The sequence below is a fragment of the Ixodes scapularis genome, unplaced genomic scaffold (assembly GCF_016920785.2).
Source record: "Ixodes scapularis isolate PalLabHiFi unplaced genomic scaffold, ASM1692078v2 PGA_scaffold6__148_contigs__length_123643588, whole genome shotgun sequence".
NCBI classification, from domain to species: Eukaryota; Metazoa; Arthropoda; class Arachnida; order Ixodida; family Ixodidae; genus Ixodes; species Ixodes scapularis.
The window spans coordinates 49,227,297-49,248,691 of record NW_024609881.1 but is presented as its reverse complement, the minus strand read 5'-3'; the positions used below and the strand labels follow the sequence as shown (position 1 = coordinate 49,248,691).

General features: G+C 45.7%; 1 pseudogene; it reads left to right on the top strand.

Moving 5' to 3' along the window:
• The first annotated feature begins 7,916 nt into the window (after positions 1-7,916).
• Positions 7,917-10,763, top strand: LOC121838480 (annotated as a pseudogene).
• Positions 10,764-21,395: the final 10,632 nt, after the last annotated feature.

The window sequence follows — 21,395 nt, the reverse complement described above, 5'->3', positions numbered from 1 at the left end:
TTGTTCTGACCAGGGTATCGGAACAAAACGAAAACCAAAAACGAAAAACGAAAAAAACGATATTTTTTGGCGGAACGGAAACGTAATCGAAACGTTATTTATTATTTTGTTCCGGAGTGAAACCGAAAAAATTTCTTATCGGTTTTCGGTTCAAGGGAAAATATCAGGTATTTCAGTAATTCGTTTCACGCAGCGGAGAGACAGCCGTTGGTTTGTACCATAATTAAAGAGAAGACAAGCAAGCCATCGCCCCCGCGTCTAAACTCCGGGCGAACAAGCATAGCAGAAACAAAGACAAAAAATACAACGAGAAACAAAAAACATGACGCAAGGCGCCATTGCTTCCCACCAATGAGAGCGCGATGGCGCGACGCCTCCACACGCTCGCAATGCTCTCCTTGGCTCTTGCGCCCTCTCCCTCCATGCTTTCTTCGGACGACACAGACAGACAACAGATCACGGCAAGCGCGGGAAGTTTGTGACCTGGCGTTGTAGAAGTCCATCTTTTGTTTTTCTACGGATACGGCAGCCTGAGACTCTGTTGCAAAAGTGTACTTCTTCATCCCTATGGGCCTTCAGGGCCTTCTCGGCGCTGAAATTTATTTTATCGGACCAGAGGTCTTGCCTTTCACCGAGCACACTTGATGACGTGCTGCTTCTGAGATCATGCTCGGTGCCTTATTGATCATGATCTCATTCTCAAGGAAATGAACATGATCTCAGAAGCAATGTCGTTTCCGCGGATTCCTCTAAAGCGCCTGAATTATCTATTTTTGTGTAGAAATAAACGTTACGTTACTTTTAATTTTTGCTGCGATTTTTTTTTTTTTTTCATAGAAAGAAACCGTTACGAACCGTTACGGAGCATTATTTTTTCGTTCCGGAGCGAAAACGGAACGGAACTTTTTTGTAGGGAACGAAAATGAAAACGGAACGAAAAACATTTCGTTCCAACACCCTGGTTCTGACATCTCTGGCTAGCTCACTGCGGCCATCCAAACATATGATACCCTAACATCTGGCGCTTTTTCTTCCTTTTACGTGGCGTTCCAAGCGGCACACGGCGGAAAATGCGCATCAAGCTATTCTTGAACGCGTGTCACCATCTGCATTTTTTTATATTAAGAAATCTCATCTTGCCATAACTGAATTGGAAAAGTTTGAGGTCTTATAGCATTCTTTGTGTAACATATTAGCATGGAAGCTCTGTAAAATCTAATATCGAATGATGATTGGTAATTTAATGACTCGTAATTTTGATTAGTTTACGTGATTCCGCTTTTATAACACAAAAATATATTACCTTTTCAAACGCTGTTTTTTATTTAAAATATGCATCATCTGTACCAGACTTGTACACGTTACTGAAGAATAGTAAGGAATTACATTTACAATTACTCAAGGCTAAATTGTAATTTATTACAATTACAATTACCCTCCCATAAAAGTAAGTGACCGTTGCCCCAAAAAGTAATCCGTTACTTTCGTGCGTTACTTTTAACATTATTGTCCTCAAGTAAGAATCAAAGGGAAGAGGGTTTTTGAAGTTCTTATTTTTACCACCTGTTCCATTTAATGACCTTGAGTATTTTGAGCAACAGCTGGCTCTCGAAAGTCTCGTCAGACATTTTGCGTTATTTCTTACTCAATATGTCGACTGCTACGCTCAACACCATTTGAGCTGAGGCACTGGATGGGAGCGCCATATTGTTCCTCACGAATGCTTCATGCTCTGCATTGAGCTTTTTCAGCGAAGCGAGGGAAGTACTATTTACTTCGAATGTAGAGCAAAGCTTCGTCGTTGCAGCCGTTGCCATGCTATTCGAGTGATTTAGTAGATCCTTCCGATACCTCCGATGCCCGCGATAACGGTACCCGATAACGATATGATGCATACGCAAAGACGGCGGCGAAGTATCGGATATCATTATCGGAGTCATCGGACCGATATACTTAAAAATTCTCCATTGTCTAAATCGCGAAGTTGTAGAAGTCATCAACAGTAAAACATAGTTGTAACAGTAAGGGGATAAATAAATAATAAATAAGGTTTGGCTCGATATTCTTCTTCCTTTGGTTCTGAATAGTTCGAGCCTCACTTGAGACGTTGGTGAATAAAAAAAAAGTTTCCAGTATATAAATATAAGTAATAAAAGAAAAAGAAGGGCACTCATAACAACAATTAATTAGAGCGTCGGTTAAAACAAGAAAATGTAAACGCACGTTTGCCGTGTGTACTTATCTTGGTGCCGTTCAAAAACGCACAAAGCACGGACCGACTGCAGTTTACTCCGGTGTTCTCCAGATAGACGTCCGCTGATGCCACGGGCAGCAAAGGGTAGAGTACTAAGTAAGCCGCGCTATGACCCCACTCACGAATTTCACTCTCTCCTCAAGCCCAGAATATCAAGTCTACGTCAGCCACCATTATTTTTTATTTGTAAAAATATCTGCTTGAGATAAGATGCGTCCTGCTGGGGCAAAACAGGAAGAAGAAGAAGGGAGACTATTACCATTTTATAAGTGCTCGCAAAAAGCTGACTCACAAAAAGGGTAGGGTAGACGGAACGTTGTCTCGTGTTGTGACATTATGAAAATGGTCCTCTTTTCAGTGCACTTACCGCCTCGAGCTTCTCGAAGACGCGCACAATCACTTGGTGTCCTAAAAAAAAGCGGAAATGACTTGTCCCCCCTCCCTTTTTTTGTTTTTTTTTGTAGAATTGTTCATTTGGATTTTATGACATTGATGTTAGGGTCTAAAAAAAAAAAAAAGATTCAGGGGCTTGGTGTTGCAAAAAAAGGGTTTGCGGAACTGAAGAGTGCCAAGCCTCTCTTTGCGCTGGTCGATTCGCGTGGCAGTGTCACTGCGCTCGAATTTACAAAAATGAAAAAAAAAAAATCGTTTTTAGAATTGGGGGAAGGGGGGGGGGGGTTCTGACAAAAAAAATGTAACGGATTACAAGGAATCCGTTACGTAAAAAATGTAACGGAATTACTTTAAAATTACTCTAGAAAATATGTAATTAATCCGTTACTAAATTACTGATAAATGTAAGGGATTACAAGTAATTTCGTTACTTGTAACGGATTACGTACAAGTCTGATCTGTACAGTCTGTTGATTATTTTTTTTAAATCAATATATCCAACCGACCGTTTACGTAAATTATCGTGGTCGATGGGACGTTATAACTCGAGAAATCATTTTTTCAATATCACTCTGTGGTCTATTAAAAGCTGAATATTAAACTAAAAACTAAAAATAAATGTAATATCGAGACATTACCATATATTTGAAAAACAGTTCTTTAATTTGACATTAACGTTATGACCGTAGGATACATGGAGAAAACGTTATAAACAGCCAAAAGCGATCAAAACGTCATGCACAGTGGGGTTGCTCCTTAAGTTTGAGAGCCTGAAAATGTCATTCATTGTAGCATGCTTTCACGGCAGTGAATAGTTCCGCATCCGAACAGTGACACTAGATAGGCAGAAGCCAGTTTTTCCTTACTATTGCAGTGACACGTTTTGTATAATCACTGTTTCGCCTGTTCGTAGTGTTCTTTTATATTTAAATAAGTCAAAGCAATTTCTTGTAGTATTGTGAAACACTTAAACAAGAAAATAAAAGGAAGTGGCGATATATGAAGCTTTTATGTGGTATTGGAATCGATATAATTGATACCATGTACGTTCTGCCTCTTTTATAATTTGACACCTATTTGAGGTTCTTCAAGCCTAAATGCCTGCCTATTTTGAACTTCTTTACTGCATAAACATCCGGGCCCTACAGCATAAAAATTAACTTTAAAAATACAAATAAGGTAGGCGAAATAGGACTCTGATCTCCACATCAAGCTTCATGTTGCTAACCTATTTTGAGCGAGTGGCGTAGTGGCAGGTATTGAGAACGGTTCTCCGAAGTTGTCTTGTGTTGTCCATGAATTCGCCACAAGCATCTCACCCACGGTTTCGAGCAACCATTGTGTGACCACTGTTGCCTAGATCTGAGCATAGTTCTCATTCTACTAGTATTGTCCACAGTTTCATGAGCAAAGTCTTTCCCATCTTTTAGAGCGCAGCTCTTAAGGGCGGTTCAAACAGACTCGGAATACGGAACCCGGGAGCCGGAACCCGTACTGACGTAATCACTTCCGGCTCCCGTTTACGGGCGCTGACGTCACGGTTTGGTTTGAACGGCGCGCGACACGGGTTTCCGCATACGGTAACTGACGTCACGGCGGCTCCCCAGGCAACCAATCAGCGGCTGTCGTCAAGCCGGGTCGTCGCCCGGGCAGTCCGGGCAGCCCGGGTATGGTGCCTGTAGCCCGGGCGCGCGACGCGCTCCGTCTAGAGCGGCACCGGTGACCGGCGGCACCGCGGCACTCGCTTTGTTTCGTGATGGCGTCGTCTCGGCAGGATCCCGGCTACGAAGCTCGAATTGCCTCACTTATGAACCTTTGTGTAGTGAGGTGCATCACAAATGCAAGAACTATCACCTGGCGTCGGCTGACTACTTTCGCGGCTGCGTGTGAGCAGTACCTACGGAGCGTGAAGAAAAAGAAGCGAAAGGCCGTCCGCGAGCTCCTGAAGCCTCGAAAAATGCTCGACGAGTATGCCACCATCGTGAGACTACAGTGTACTGTAGTGAGACTACAGTCCTACAGTGTTGTGAGACAGATGTTCGAAGACCCCGACGGCCGGGAATTCTTTGAGTGCTTCCGAATGTCACGAGCAAGGTAGGGTGTGCTGCTTTTTATTTTGGATTATTTTCATGTTATATATCGAGTGGCGTTCCACATGGGCTCGCGCGTCGCTCGCAGGAATACTCGCCCGAAGCGCGCGCTCCCGCGGTGAAAGCACGTTTATATCATTTTTAACGCGGCAGGATCACGAGAGCAGCTTTCGTAACAGTCACATGCTTTTCAAATTTTACTGCGTCTGTGCTATAAAAAGATAGCAATGGCATGCCCATGTGCAGCTCGTACGACACACTCTCTTGGTCCACAAAATCTGGTCACGGTGTTGTGCTCCTTTGAGTGCATGTATGAGGGAAGCCCGTTGTGCTTCCTTGTCCTTTGTGCTAGCTAGGATGTGTGCTTACAAGCTTTCTGCACGAAAGCTCGCGCTGCAGAACCCAGGGATCTTGGGTTCAATCCCCACCCCTGCCCGTTTCGATCTGGATGAGCATCGTACCAGCAGACCGTCGTGTTTCGCTACTGCGTGACGGGTGTTAAAGACCCTAGGCTAGCGGTCGTACAGTACTGCCTAAAAACTGGTCTACAGCGCGTACCAGTGTCAATCACCTTTTTAACATTTTAAGTGTCAGATGTAGCTCGCACGCACAATGGTTGCAGCTAGGCACGTAGCCAGGATTTTGTTTCCGGGGGAGGAGATTTTGTCGTTCGCAGGGTGCCCGAGGCTGGTAAAACATTGTGTATAAATAAAAAGAAATGAACAAATGAGTTGCTTCATTACAATTGTAGTGACCAAGCATGCCCTCAAAGCTGGAGGCTTAGCACATTTGCTTATTAATAACATCCCACTGCCTTTCCGGTTTCTTTGCAGCCAGCAAGCCAACCACTGCCTGCCTCTACAAACGGCCTTTCTAAACGCTGCTGATATTTGCATTGAAGATGCCGTTTCATCGGGTTGCAACCACCTCCCGTGTCAATAAATTATTAAGAGCAGTATCGAGTTCTTTCACTTGTCCCGGTCCTTGTGGTCGCTACGAAACCGGTCGTAGAACCAGGGGTACCGCTGAACTAGCTAACTAGTCCATAGGCTTTCTCGGGTACGTCAAACGCAGCGGCACTCTTCTTTGCAGCCTGAGCTGCTTTCCTCGCGTCGGAGACGGGCGGGAAGTTCATCGCCGGAGCTTTTCTTGCAAGCAAGCACGGAGCGACTGTGGCATTCGCGCGCGGAACAACGTGAACGCCGGTGGCAAGGAGGGCGGAGGAGGGAAGCGCGCCGCGCTGATTGGCCGCGGAGAAAATACGGAAACCTACGTCACGACCCGGGCAGGAGAAAGTTGAAAAAATTTCAACTCTTCAATCCGGGTGCCGGAAGCCGTATTTACGTCACCGCCCGTACGGAGGGAGCGCTGACGTCACTACGGGTTCCGGCGCCCGGGTTTGCAGTCCGGGTCTGTTTGAACCGGGCTTTAGGGGCCCGTTTCCGGCTTGAGTGGCGTCGGAGTCGCCGTCGGCGTTACTGCGCGCGTTACGTTATGGGTATAATGCAAACGGGCGTAACCGCGTGTTGCATTATGGGAAAATTGTCCCGCTAAATTTAGTGCAAAAACTTTTGATAAATATCCCGCTAAATTAGCGGTAACATTTCCGTGCTAAATTTAGTGGGAACCATTCCCTGCTAAATTTAGCGGAAAATTTCCCCATTATGCTTTGCGAAAAAATTCCCCCCTAAATATAGCGGGAAAATTTCCACGCTCCCCGCTAAATGGGAGGGGAGCAGGAAAGAAGGGGACGGTACGGAGTGGAGGAGGGGCATACCCTTTCCCCGTACCCTCTCCCTTTCCTCCTCAAGAGCTGCGCTCTAATTCGGCATCAATAATAATATTAATAATAATTCATTATTTTTTGTGCCCACACACAACTTTTCGGTCTTCAAAGTGGCGCACGTAATATAGTAAGAATAGCCAAAGATTGCTGAAACACAACACAAAACGTCTTGCCATATTTAGGCGATAGACATCCATTCGCTAACAAGCAAAGTAAACTCCCTAAGGCACAGATAATGGTAATGTTCTTCAATTTTTTTGAACTGACATATACCATTTCATATTGCACTTTTAATTGACGATGAACCTCTAGTTTCATACGCCCATGTTCTTAACATTTTAAAAAGCATTAATCTTTTACGACTTTCAAAATTGACGTGTGTAAATTGAACCAAGCAATACTCGCTGAAAGGTCAGTGAACATCGTCATATAAGCACACCCTGTTCTTTGCACACTATGGCCTCCGTTGATGCGGCGCCAAAAACACCAAATTCATTAATTCATTCACGCTGAGACCCTTTGCGGCATTGTCGGCGCCGTGATTTCCAAGATGGCTGCCGTTGTGTAACTGGTTTATGCAGGCTGTACCACGGAACGTCAGCCACATCCTTCCTGTAAAAGCTATGCGTCCAATAGGAAAAAAAGGTTGATGTTATATTGGTCTTTGCCAAAAGGCTTATTGAAGAAATTTAATGTTTGCAATAATAAGGTACCTTACTTGATTCAGTTATTAACTTTTTTTTTAAATTATTACAGACATGAATGGCTGCAATAAGGAAACTGCTGGTCATTCTCGCTAATCACCAAATCGGCCCTTCTCACGAAGATGGGACTCACGTTCAACATCAATGGCGTAATAAAAAAACGTTTCGGTCACATTTCTTGGTTTCGGTTTCTTATCAGAGTGCATCCTTGTGCCAGTGGTCCTGCTCCCGTTGGCCAAGCCGTGCAACTAACAAGCGGCGCCTGTGAATCTAAGGACCAAAGCTTGAACAAAAGGTTAGGGCGCAAACGAGCTGGTGGTGGTTAAACATTCGATCAAAAACACCGAGACTGGGACGAGAAGGGACGTCCCTTCTCGTCCCAGTTTCGGGGTTTTTAGTCAAATGTTTGACCAAAGCTTATTTTTGCGACGTCGTGTGAACAGTACATTTTATTTCGCCGACTCGCGCCTTACTTTCTTTTCCTTTACAACGGAGGTGAGGTGGTTGTTGCGTGCTTTGGTCGTGGGGAGCAGGACCACTGGCACAGAAACGCGTTCTGATAGAAAACCAAACTCAAAGAAGAGTCCAAACTGAATACCTTTTTTGCGGAAAATATAAGATCGCGTAGCCAGGTGCTTTACTAGCGTTTCTAATAAATGAAAGCCTCATGAGACTCGCACCAATTTCAGATGGCGAAACCTCTGTCTGCACCTGACAAAAGTATCCAAAGGGACGATCTCACTCTCTTTTTGGAAGAAAGGCTCACTGACGTTGAGTTCCTGGTGGAAGATGGCTGTCATTCGCCCAAGGTCGTCAAGGCCCACAAGATGATGCTTGCTATACGAAACGAGGTCTTTGAAACCATGTTCTACGGAAATTTACCTGAGAAAGGCCGAATTCACATCACCGACTTGCATCCCGATGAATTTTTTACTTTCATCAAGTGGAACTATAATCATAATAGTAAATTGCTAACCGCGTTATTTTAGTTCACAAACATGTATCTAAATATTTTTTTTTTTAAATGAATCCGCCATTTTCATCAGACTGCACTGCACACGTGCGCCTCTTATCCGGGTTGAAAGCAAATTTGTCATTTTGCTCCAGTCAAAGCGTCGGAGGTGGCGATGTAATGCCTGGCCAATGTGCAGCATTTAGGTGCTCAAATTGCTATGTCACCAAAGTGTTAGAGTCCACCCTTGTCAAACACAGTGCGACGATTTAGGCAGGTAGTTTCATACATTTTCAATTTGTGATTTGGCATCAGCATTCCGAATCCAGCCTTCCCTAGCGAACGCAAAGGGCAAGCTAGGCTGCCGTATCAGTTGCATGCAATGCACTACACCAACACACACACATGCACAAAAAAGAAGAGAGCAACTTGCCAACGATCCCCGACCTAAGGACGCAGAAAGGGAACGTAGCCTGCAGGCAACTATGGGCTAAGATGATGCCGACAGCACGCACCCACTGGCGAAAGACAGATGAATAACTAGAAAACAAGTGCCGCCGTATCACTGTCAACGCCTAAAGCTCTTGCCAGGGGAGGCTTTTTTCACACATTTCAGATAAGAAAAAAAGATAAAAATGAAGCACATGAAGGCGTCGTTCACTGGCTGAGCTTACATGGGTTTGTTTTCAACCTTTTCTTGGGCACATCAAAAGAGTGCCAGTTCTGATTAAAAGGGTGGATTAAGCAATGCACAGATACTTGTGTTCTAGCTCAAGGTGCTGCACACAAGAGGTGCTTTTGTGTTCCCGACCGCCTTTTCCGGGTGGTTCAGTTTCAGCTAGTTTTTACATTGACTATATATTTTTGCGCTGCCTGTGAGTCAATAGAATTGCTCAATTGTTTTTATAATGACCTGCTTCGCCCCAGCCGACCAGCTTTCGTTTTCTCCTGGCTTTTCTTGTGTTTGAGTTCATTGGTTTGAAATGCCGATTTCCGGATAATTTAGAATGTTTATGCAGTATATTGCTATATCCGAACACAGGTGGCTTTCATACTTAACCTTAGACTGTTTATGAACTCGTATCTTTGATGTCACATCATGGTAGCAGTGCTTTGTCAAACATTTCTGTACAAATTGTGTGGCATTTTCCTATGTCACTTCATTTGAGCACAGCAGAGCTACAGCAGGCTCCACATATTAAACTGACCTGCCAAGCATGTCCACTCGTGGAGTGTAGGACCAGTTAAGGGCAGCATGCTTGCACTTGTAGATTCGGCTTTACATTCACGAGGGGGGCTCATGTAGGCTGCCCAAGTAACTTCCCTGTGGGCACCACAAGAGTAACCCAAGAGGGCTGCCGAACTGGCCCCTTGTGGGTCTTATTAGGGTGGCCCATGTCGGCAACCTACGTATGCCTCGCTATTAGTCTTACAGACGTTGCCCCAGTTGGCCGCAGGTAGGTCTATTGTGGCGTCCCCGCTAGGCTGACCAAGTGGCCGCCTGTTAGTCCTATGACGGTAGCCCATCTGGGCTGCCCACGTAAGCCCCTGGTAGGTCCCACGCGGCCCACCTCTATCTGAGCCCACTCCGTGCTACTTGGGAAAAGCATACTTTGAAATTGTAGGCGTAGCAGCAGAGGTATGCATCGACATATATGGTTTTGTTAGCAGCAGCCAAAGCTTCTAGACTCGCGAGGTGAGATATTGCGACATTGAAGATTTATTCTATTTGCTTTGACAGTGTAAGTCCATAGATATTTTTAGTAGATCGTTCCGATACCCCAATAATATCCAATAACGACACGCCGCATGTGTAAAGGCGGCAGCGCAGTATTGGGCATCATAATCAGGGTTATCAAAACTATATACTAAAACTCTAATTTGCTTCCATTCAAGGTACCTCTACACCCGAAAAGCCACCTTCGTCGACATCCAGCAAGCAGTGCATACACGAGCAGCCGCCCAGAAATACATGGATTCGAAGGGTATGCAAGACTGCGACACATTCATTCAACGGGAAGTGAAGCCAACCAACGTCTGCATCGTCTTAGATTATTTAGTAAAGTATGGAAACATCGCAAACTTGGACGGTATCATCAACAATATTCTGGCAGCAAATATTCGCCAGGTATTAACGTCGAAAGCGTTCATCGCCGCATCCAGTGAATCCGTAGTGAGAATACTGAAGATCCCCGGGCTGAAAATTACAGAATACGAGATCATTGAGGGTGTCTACAGCTGGGCAGTTGCACGCTGCAAGCAGGAGCCTGACAAGCCTACCATTGCCACACTGCAACAGAGTATGAGGCCTTTCCTTCCAGAACTTCGGTTCCTCACATTGAGTGCCCAGGAGTTCATGAGAGGTCCAGCTTCATGGAAGATCATGACTGGAAGCGAAGCCCTGGCTGTTCTCTGCAACATCCTAAAACCCGGTTCTGAGATGTTGCCAGAAGTCATTTGCAAAATTGCTGAAAAACGGATCTCTGGAGAACGTCGACCGCATCACATTTGCCCCTGGTGCAGTCGGTAATGGATGGAATCGATGTACAGAGAATACGTCATTCCTTGGCCCAGAGAAGGCTGAGATTCACTGAAAATAATATTTGAAGTCACAAACTTTGTGCAATGCAGTGAACACGGGAGACGCGGAAATATAGATATAGTGCATTTCTTAAACGAGTTCTCGCGCGATATGCCACGTGCTTAAGGAGTGACTTTTGCAGTGCTACATTGAGATTTTGAAACGAAATACGATTGCAGATAAATAGAAAAGAAAGGCCGAGTTACAGGCGAGCTGCTCAGAAACATTGAAGCAAAACTTTCGATTCAACGACTATGTTATAAAGCCATGCCGACGTTACGCCATGGATGCTTTTGCGTGGTTGTTTTGGCAGTGTTTTCGTTAGCTCTCTTTTTCGGAAAGGCGTCTTTATCATTTAATTTCTCGTGTAAGCCCATCTAGACCTCTGTTAATTATGCTGTAATAAATTTTGTGCGTAGTGTGGTTACAACGAATATCCGTGTCTTCTTCCAGACGTGTTTTTAGAACAGGACAATGATAGCAGTAAGCGGCCAGAATACCGTACGCTAGAGCTTTGTGTTGCTAGCGGGAGCTTGTACCGTCACTTTAAAGCGTCGATTTAGCATGCGTACGGTCCACGAAATCTGCAGCGTCCGGTCTGCAAACAACTGATTAATAGGTACAGCCGCTTTTTCTTTTCGTTGGAAATATCTAGCGATAAATATATTAACAGCGACCTTTGTCTACGAAGCTCTATAATGCATGGAGATGTGTAGCCTCTCGTTTACATAAATCATACAAGGTAAACAATTTTTCGAGGAGTCGCGTGTCGAGTTTTGGTAATGTCCTATGTGATGTCACGAAGAAATTTCTGAAACCTATCGAAAATTCCAATAGGTGGTCCTATCTGTATAAGTTTATGGTCCCGTAAACTTATAGACCAATTGAATTCTATCGTAACCAATAGGTGGTACTATGCAGAGCGTAAAGTCGTCTGCTTCTTGCACAGGGGTTGCGATGATGTCAGAACGCCGAGCTTTTATTGGCTGATTAAAAAAGTAGTGGGTACACCTCGAGGCATCTAGCATTCAGGTCTACCTTAGAATCCTATTGGGGTATTGGCCCAGCAGAAGCCTATTGGTGTATTCGTCCTATATAGGCCGATTGGTGTATTGGTCCTATAGAGGCCTGTTGGTGTATTGGTTTATTAGAATGCCGAAGTACACAAGGCCTTCATTGGAACATGTGTCCGACTGGTGTGGTGGCCGTGTCTTCATTTATGGTCCCTCTATTTCAGTTCGATGACGTCATGGTCGTGTTAGGTTGTAGACTGCCGCGATCCTGGCAGCGGCACAGCAGTTGAGCTGGTGAAAGCAGGTCCCTTTTCTGGTGTAGGTCGCGATCAGTTTGACAGTCCTCGGAAGCATTAGCGGCCGCGTGTTGGGACGCTGTGACGAAAGAGACACTAGCGTTTCGTCGTCTTTGCTGAGACGCATAGGAGCAACCACCAGGTACGCGACATCCGACAGGGTGACACGCCAGGTCCTGTGACATACTTTGTGACCACTTCGGAACCACTTTAGATGCATATGCAGTATTTCAAGGCAGACATACACGTCAGTGAAATATGCAAATCAGGCACAGTACCATACACTGTTCATTATGACCACTGGGCACTAAAATCGTGGTCCCCGAAAGAGCATGAACAGTGTAAGGGACATAACTAGTGGATGGATTTAGCAAACCTAACAAGCATGGTTTGCACACTGTAGAAGGCGCTAAAATGGACATATTTATTTTAGCTTCAATGCTTCGAAGGAAGTAAGGGCTCTTGGCAGTTTGGCGGTTCGGGATAAGAAATATGTACTTTTGGACATTTAATGTTAAAAAATATCTTTGGGTATATCTAGTCGAAATGAGGCCAGTGCACAACTGTATAAAACTGTTTAAATGGGCCATAAAACAATTTCTTTACTTCTTCTTTCTTAGCTTTAATCCTCAACTAAAAATCGAATCGACAAATCACCTCGTCGTGACATACTTGGGCACCGGTGCGATGACTCCAAGTTTCCACCGTGTTTTTCTTAGCACAACATAGACCTTGTCATTCACAAGTGACGATAAGTTCCGCCTTCATCGGCCGCGAACGGGAATCCAAATATTCGTCGACGGATTGGTCGTTGACGAGCGCATACGTCCCAGTGACGCAGTTCTCGTGTCCAATGCGTTAGCTGGGGTCGGCTATGTTTTGTGTACAGCGGATGCGTCATAGTGAAAAGGCGGAGAGCTCTCGAAGGAAAGGAGGTACGAAATAGTGCGCTATATTTTGAAATGTTGGTACCGAAAAGCTGGCTTTTGAATTTCTACCCTATTCCTTTTTGCGAACTAAACTTATGAAATCATTTATCCCAGCCCGAAATTCATTTCATGACCCCCTTAAGGGGTATCCACACGAAGGAGAAATCCTCCACTTTCCTCCGCGGAGCGCGCATCACGTGAGACATACGTCATTCCTTTTTGACGCCTCGCGGCGCCGTTCTCCCAGTTCTCCTCCGTGGCGGAGGCGCGGAAGCTTCGTGCTGTCAGCACGAAAGCTCCGCAGGTGCACGCGGCGGAGCCGGGGACGGACTTTCCCGGGTTGTTGACGTCACGACATACGTCCGCGGAGTTCTCCTTCGTGTGGATACCCCTTTAAAAGGGCCCTGCAATCATATTTAAGAGTCTCCCTTTTTTGCGGTTTCCAGGTCTTTTGCGGTTCGGGCAAGGCAGTGGGCACGGAGAGAGTAACTAGATATCAGTGCGTCGTTATTTAACCCGACGACGCGGAAACCTCTTCTACCTACGAAGGCGACCCGCGGTGCCGAAAGCGCCCGGCATGTGACCAGAGGAGTGCAACTTCCTATACCGCCCATGGAACGCAAATTGGAAAACCCTGGGAGGCCGCAGCGCCATTTGAATCCCCTGGTATCTGGTGGCTGTACTAAAATCAACATGGCGGCACAGCGAAACCAAAACCGAAACTGCACGGCAGCGCCATTGTGTTTGGATGCATGGGCGGTAGCTTGCGCCACCTAGAGTTAAAAATATATATATTGTAGCTTTTTTTTTTTTTTTTGCCCGGTTTGCGCGTTGCTTTGCTAGGCTTCTGCTGCTTCGCGGCTGGTTTTCGCATTTCAATGCTGGTTAATGTGCGTTGAAACGCACACAAGCCAGCACTGAAAAGCGAGACCAGCAGCAAAGCAGCAGAAACCTAGCAAAGCAACGAAAGTGACACATACACAAAAGATATGCAATGCTTGTCCTTTTGCGTTCATTTTTATTCACCAGACAGTAGAAAATACAGGCGAAATTTCTCACTGTTTTGCACACGAGAAACAAAGAAATGAACAACAAAACAGGATAAAACGTTAAGGTTACGTGCGACGAAGGTGATGATATGCGTTCTTGCAAATTTGATTATATAAGTAAGCATATAAGTAAAGACCGACGACGGTGTCTTAATTGCAACTAAAGGAAACTAAGCAATGAGTACCAAGAAAAACAGCTCAGCTCTTTGGTATTGAGTCTCCATCAAGAACCTGCCCATTCGTTTTTAATATTATCACTTAAATTTAGGAGTGAGTCACTGCTAAACGAAACGGGAAACCAGAGCTGATCGCTCTATCGCTCATCCTCAGTTAATCGAAAAATATTTAGGCCCATATTTTCACTCCTCGCTAACAGTGCCAAATAAACAGCTCACAGAAAAAAGTTTGCCATCTTTTAAAGTGAGCATATGTGCTCGATCTTGATATGAAAAAGTCTACACAGAAGTCTCCAGTAATTTGACAATGACATATTTCTCGCGACGAGTGAAGAGCAATCCTGAACAATGATAGGATTTGGTTTTGTGATTGGAAACCATTGTAGCTATTGCCAAAACCAAACAATTAATACTCACTACCACTGCGATAGTTAGGTTTTGTTGCAAACATCTAATCAGAAACTTAAGCAAGAGAAGACCAAAAGAGCGTACCGCACGTCCATTCGAACTCGAAACCATTGATATCCCGGCTTTCGGAAGTCACTGTTTCCCCACTTGGCACATCAGGTGGTGTGTTGATGAACGAAAATCCATGCTTGACCACATTACACCAACAAGTTCCCACGAAAAAGAAAAGATAGCCGCGCGCGCACGAACGCGGGACGAATCTCGCGCCGCGACGCACTCCCAGAAGCGAAACAACTCGCCGGCTCGCGTCCCTCGCGCGTTCTAACGGTCCACCGACTTCCCGGCGCCAGCGGCCAGCGCATCTCGAGGCGAGAGGCGCGGGTTCGGAGAGAGAGAAAGCGCGCCCAGACCAACACCCAGACACGTTGAAAGAGTGAGAGAGAAAGTTACGATAACAAGCTTCAAAGCCATTCACACCTTCAAAACTACTTCAAATTTAATTTCGCTTCATTAAATATATGAATCATATTTATTTAAAATAAAATAACAAGTGCCAACAGCCGCTGGGAGCGCGGCAATCGGAAGCAGTTCGCCGGACCGGACAAACGTCATAAGTATACGCGGCGGGACGGAAGTAGCCGAGAGCTTCACCCCACTGATGTGACGTCCACGACCTACTGTAATCCTGATCTGCCGACAGAAGGGCCCCCTATGGGCCAGCTGTCGCCAGCCCCTAATCAGCCAAACTTCTGTCTGGCTGATAAGGAGGCGAGGGGGCGGTGCCAGGAGGTAGGACGAGATTGTACTACAGCACCGGAAGTGCTTTTATATTTTCGGGCTCTGCAACTTGTACTTGAGCTTGAACCGTAACGAACCACCGATGGTATGGTTTACTGCTGCGCACACTATTGGTAAATCGGCAAGTAAAAAGACGCCTGGAGTTAGTTTTCATGAATTTCCAGTAAGCAACATCAGAGAATCTTGGATAAAGGCTATCAACCACGAAAGCAAACCATCCCATTCATTCGTGACAGTTGTGTTACCAACGGCATTCAGAAACCTTCTTTTTGATCACAAAGGTGCAACACCTGAGCACGAAAAAACCCTGGTCGAGCTCTAACTGAAAAAATTTGTTCGGCAAATAGACGCTTTACACACGCGCCAAATTACAGCCGCCATTGCTGACCTTCTCTTGTCTTACCGAGATGCCGAGCAACTGATACGGTAGTTGACGATCCTCTACAAAGGCCGGTGCATTAGAAAAGGACACAGTTGAATCTAATGTGGCAATAACCTGGCCTGCTATGGTAATGATCAAGTAAAATGAACGAAATAAGAGGAAACAAAAACTGAAGGTCAGTTATGGCGGCGTCCATGCACAGCTGCTGCAAAGCGTCTATACCTTCAGACAACACAAACTGCGTGACCAAGAAAAATGCAAAGTTAAAAAAAGAGAAAGCAAAGCCTGCGTCTAGAAAGGTTTTCAAGGTATGAACCGGCCGCAATGACCCACAATGTCTTCTGAAAGAACCAAAATAGGCTTGATGTGTTAATCATCAAACGCCTATCAATAAATATTGCTAACCATGAAATCGGTTATCCTCCGTCGCATATTCATATTGAAGCTGCCTAATAAGTACGCGCGTGTTCGACCCACGCCTCTTCTGCAGCTGGCGCGCGGCAATAACTGTGACGGCAGCTGGTGCCTCTAGTGGCAAGATATTTCACACGCGCAGTGGCGAAATCGCGGTAGGAGAGCTATTCCGCGTAGACGTCAGGACCAGATAACGCAGCCGCGACTTGCGCGCCTCAAATTGACGTGCGGATATCTTAGGCAGCAGAAAGATTTTTAAGTGGCGTCATGCACTCGTAGCGTAACAAAACGCCGCGGATTCTGTGTGTGCTGGTGTCTACTAAACACCGCGCGCTGCCGCTCTCGTCTGTCGGCAGGTCAGGATTCCAGTAGGTCGTGGTGAGGTCTTTGGTCCTGGACTTACTAGAGCCGCTAAAAGCTTCTTTTTAGTCGAAATACCAAATATGAGCGGCGCGAGCCGTTTCAATTATTTATAAAAGTAGTTTTTGTTCGGTATTTCAGATCAGAAAAGAAATGCATACAGTTTATAAAGTACGGAAACAAGAAATGACCCGTCGACATATCCGCCACCAAGCGGTAAAAAAGGCGGCGCATACTAAAAAGGTGTAGTGGGATCAGGCAACGACGAGCGGCGAGCGTAGAAAGGTCCCGGATGTACGCGGCGGCGCTGCAGTCGAGGATCCGACCGGTTCCAAGCGTGCCGAAGGCCTTCGCGAGCAGGTTTGGCTTGCGGTTTGGCCGTTTGGCGGTATGGCAGCGCGAAGTGGCTCCCGTTCTGAACTGATCTTTACCCCGTGTTTGCTGTCGTTTGTGGCCAATGAAGCGTCATGCTGAATTAGTGTTTAATCGCGCAGCAAATGCAATGCGAGCCGCCCTGGATGCCCGCTTCATACGATCTATCCGGAACCTACTTTAGTGGCGCCCTCTCGAGCCGTCGACACGGAGTGCGGCAGTCGTGAGCGCTCACTGAGCTCACCACCTCTCCTCTAGTTCACGGCCACTCAAGCGACCAAGTATGTCACGAAGGAGGTTATTTTTTGCTTGTTTTTGTAATTGTAATTTGCCTATAACTTTTAAAGTAAAGCGAAATCCGAGAAAACTTGTATTAAGTTATTACGTTCAGTGCGCTCAGGTTCGGTGCAAATTAGATACCAGTAAAAAAGCTATTGGCCCCGAGAACATTTCCTGTGCCCTGCTGCTGAGTGCTGTAACGGGGGTTGGGACCTAGTCAGATCATTCGTTTTCGCCTTTTGTCCCAACCTCCCTGACAATTGTGTCAAAAATAAATAAACAAACAAACATGGCGTCGGGTGTCGTGGCGCCACCCGACGGACCTATCGTCGTGACGTAGGATTGGGGATCACGTGACCGTTTCCTGCACTCTGTGTCAAGGGTGGAGCGTCAAGGTCTTCGCTTTTTTTTTTTTTAGATACTCCGGGTGTTTGAGGCTTCTTTCAACCCAATTTTTCGTTCCACTACTCGACCCAAGGTCAAGTTCCTAAAACGGCTATCGTATACGAATGATTCCGGGGAGCCGGTGAGTCGGTTGCAGGCGAGCAGGGAATTGGTCGCTGCAGGGAAGCGCGGCGGCGTGGACTTAAAGGGTACGGGCTAACTTGTCGCTTTCGGCGGCTGTCTCGCGCACCGCAATGGATGGTAACGAAGTGCGACCTACCGATGAAGGTACGCAATTTTTTTTAAACTTCTATGCGACCGGGCGCCCCGTTACAGCTGTGTACCCCTCCTCAGTTTTGCTGCCTGTAAGCAGCATCAATGCGTTTGTAAACAAGGGCCACGAAGCATCCCGGCAGCTGCTCGAGGGCGAAAGAGTTCTTGAAGCGGGACACGTGTTCTCCTGCAGCACCAAGAAGGTGGGTAAGGGTATCTACACGTTCATTGGATTCGTTCCCCAAACATCGGCACTCACTTCCGACCCGTACGAGCTGGAGATAACACTGAAAGTGAGAAACGCCGGTGACAAAACGTGCTTTTGCAAACCAGGTATAAAGGAACGTTTATCATTACTTGGTTGGGATGCATGTACCCACCGACGGCGTGCTGTGAAATCGATCGAGGAGCTCGCGGACCGAATCGGGAGCAAAACAACTGGAGCACTCTTGGAGATTGCGATTTGCGACCAACGGTGAAGTGCGACGCTATTCTTTCAAATATATTCGGTCGTCTCTTGTTCTCGTGGCTCAGTGGTAACGTGCCCGCTTCCCAAGTAGCGAGTCGCAGGGTCAATATGGTGCATCTAACTATTTTTTTTTACGTTTTTGAAGCACATGTCTTGTAATTTTTCTGTGATGTCGGAATTTTCGAGCGACGAATGTTAAAGCTTCTGAATAATACATAAAAAAAAGAAGCGAAAGTACCGAGCGAAAGGTTTCCGAAGACCACGACCAAAGCAAGGCGGAATAGCTGGCCTTATCACGTGATACCCCATCCAACTGTGTCACGGTCGAGCGATCGCAGCGCTCCAGTCGTTCCCGCTCGGGGCCAAAAAGAAACTGTACAAGAAGCACTGCAACTTGAACGACGACATCCAATCTATAAATGCTGGTGAAGAGAGACAACTGGAGCCCCGGAACAAGTGCCTGGTGCAACAAAGTATTGCAGTCACGTAAGTGCTAAATAGTTATGGTTGAAAAGAAGCAACTGTCGTTTAACAACACGCAATTACGAAGATGCCCGCGCTGAGGAGTATCAGCCGAATTAAATCGGTCCAAAGTTCCCCTAGACTCCCAAGGCTCTTTTTCACACCATTTGAGAATGCAGCACGATGCCTTCACATGCATTAAACATCCGTACTGAAAACATGGTGTCACCTCCTACATAATAAACCTTGGGGAGGGCAGGAATTGGGCTATTGTAAGAACCGACACCAGGAGCCGGCATTCTCTTATATGCCGCTGTACAGACTTCAGCTTGGCAGTCGATTTTCTTTTCGACAAAATCCCTACAGTGAGATCCCAGCATTGTGGAGGATGCAAAGTGGGAACTTTCTAAAGAACTACTCTGCCCGTGGCAGATTTGCTTCAGCTAAGATCTGCAATGGCAGAAACAAAAGATAACACTGCGGGAGTTTGACTGTCAACCTTTATTTCTGAGGAACAGTGAAACAGAAGTCTGATTAGATATTCATCATCCACAGATTTCGTTCAAAACAAACAGCATCAGAGGTAAAAAAAATTGCCGCGATAGATATAGTTTTAAATTAATTACACAATACAAGAAAAAAAAAAACATTAAGCAACGACTCCAACGGTGCTGCAACCAAAGCCAATTCATGGCTAAGTTAGTATTCTTTGAGACTTAGCTTCACAAATCCCTTTTATTCTATTAAAAATATATAAGAATGTTAGCCATCACAAAAGCAGAGAAACAAACTACTCTTCTTTGTTAAACAAAACAAAAGAAGGACTTTTCCAGCAAACAATGACGCTCAAGGTCAAAAATTCTGATGCCGACAGCCAGGCAACACGGAAACTGCCAGTAACATGAACATCGAGCAAGATAATATTGGGAAACTAAACATATGAGAAAGTGATATATCAAAGCAGGTGTCATATAAGTACATGACTCTGAAGATACCAGTGCAAACAAGAAAGGCAAAAACACTTCAAGTTTAGGCGAGTATTAGTCTGTTCCAAATTTCCACAACTTTTGTGCAGTCCTGAAGGGGCATTACACTGTATTCAAAATGGGTACACTGTCAATTTACAGCAAAACCTGATGGGTAGCCTGAGGGATATTCAACTAGCGATGTCCCAACTGCTAGCAGGAAGTGTTGTGGTGCACACACACACAAACTCGTCGATCAGTCCCCCATCGAGAAAAATGCTAGAATGAGGTTTTAGCACGGTATAGGACGTAAAAAGAAAAATCTTTGAAAATGTTACTTCACATTACTTAGTTCACACAATTGCGCTTGACTACGACCGACTGAGACAAGACCGGTCTTTAAAGGACACATGCAAAGGAAAAAAACATTTTTTTTAGACAGCTTAGATGGAAAAAGGATGTCAGAAAACGATTTTACAACGAAGAAAAAAAATTTTAGAGCTATATTTACGGCGCTATACGAATTTGTAGTTGGCGCTCGCGGGAGCCGCCGCTGGTCACGTGGTAGGCCCGCGCGCCGCCGCGCTGCGTCGCCGCCGCACGCTGAGCGTTGTGCGAACGCCGCTTCAACGCGTTTCGCCACGCCGCCGTCGCCGCCGCCGCACAAGTTCGTCTGCTTCGGGGCGCCGCCGCCGTCGTCTGACCGGCGCACAGGTCTATCACGTCTGCTTGCGCTTTTTCAAGAGTTTCCTTTGGGCTCTAAAAGTTACTTATTCATCTTAGTTTTTTGTTATACTTCAAACAAAGATGAATAAGTTACTGTTAGAAGCCATAGGAAGCTTCCAAAAGAACGCAAGCACCACGTGATAAATAAAGACCAGTCACGTGATAAATACGGACCACTTTTCCGCGGTGCCCGCGAGCGCCAACTACAAATTCGTTTTGCGCAGTAAATATAGGTCTAAAAATTTTTTTTCTTCGTTGTAAAATCGTTTTATGGCGTCCTTTTTCCATCTAAGCCGTTTAAAAAAAATGTTTTCTTCCTTTGCATGTGTCCTTAAGCCTCTCGTGACTGTTTTGTTTACGACCGGCTGCACAGCAATGCAGAAAGTCGTAAGCCTTCCCTAGAGGCTTAAAAACCGGTTTTTATCCTTTCCGGTAGTAGGCAGTCGCAAGAATGTGAATGAGCCACTACTTCAGTACCAAAATCCGCAGCAGCTGAAAGAAAACAATGTAAAAATTGGAACTGCGAACTTTTTTTTCTTGATAAGAAAAATTATCTTTTGGTTACACATTAACTTTTGGTCCGTTCGTATCTTTCTTATACATAGGAGTAGTATCAAGAGCAAATGATAGACGTTTTCACAAACATATTATACCTCGCCTCAAAGAGCACACCTCGAGCGAGTTTAAAGCCCGGTTCAGACAGCTGCGTTTGACTGCGTTGCGGCAGCGAGAAACCAGGACATCCCTGCTGCCTATATCACGTGCCAAGATGATTCCTTGAATTCGATTCCACGCTTCATACGAAGCACAGATCCGCCGGTGACTCGCTTTCCGTACTCGACGCAACGCAGTCAAACGCAAGTGTCTGAACCGGCCTTAA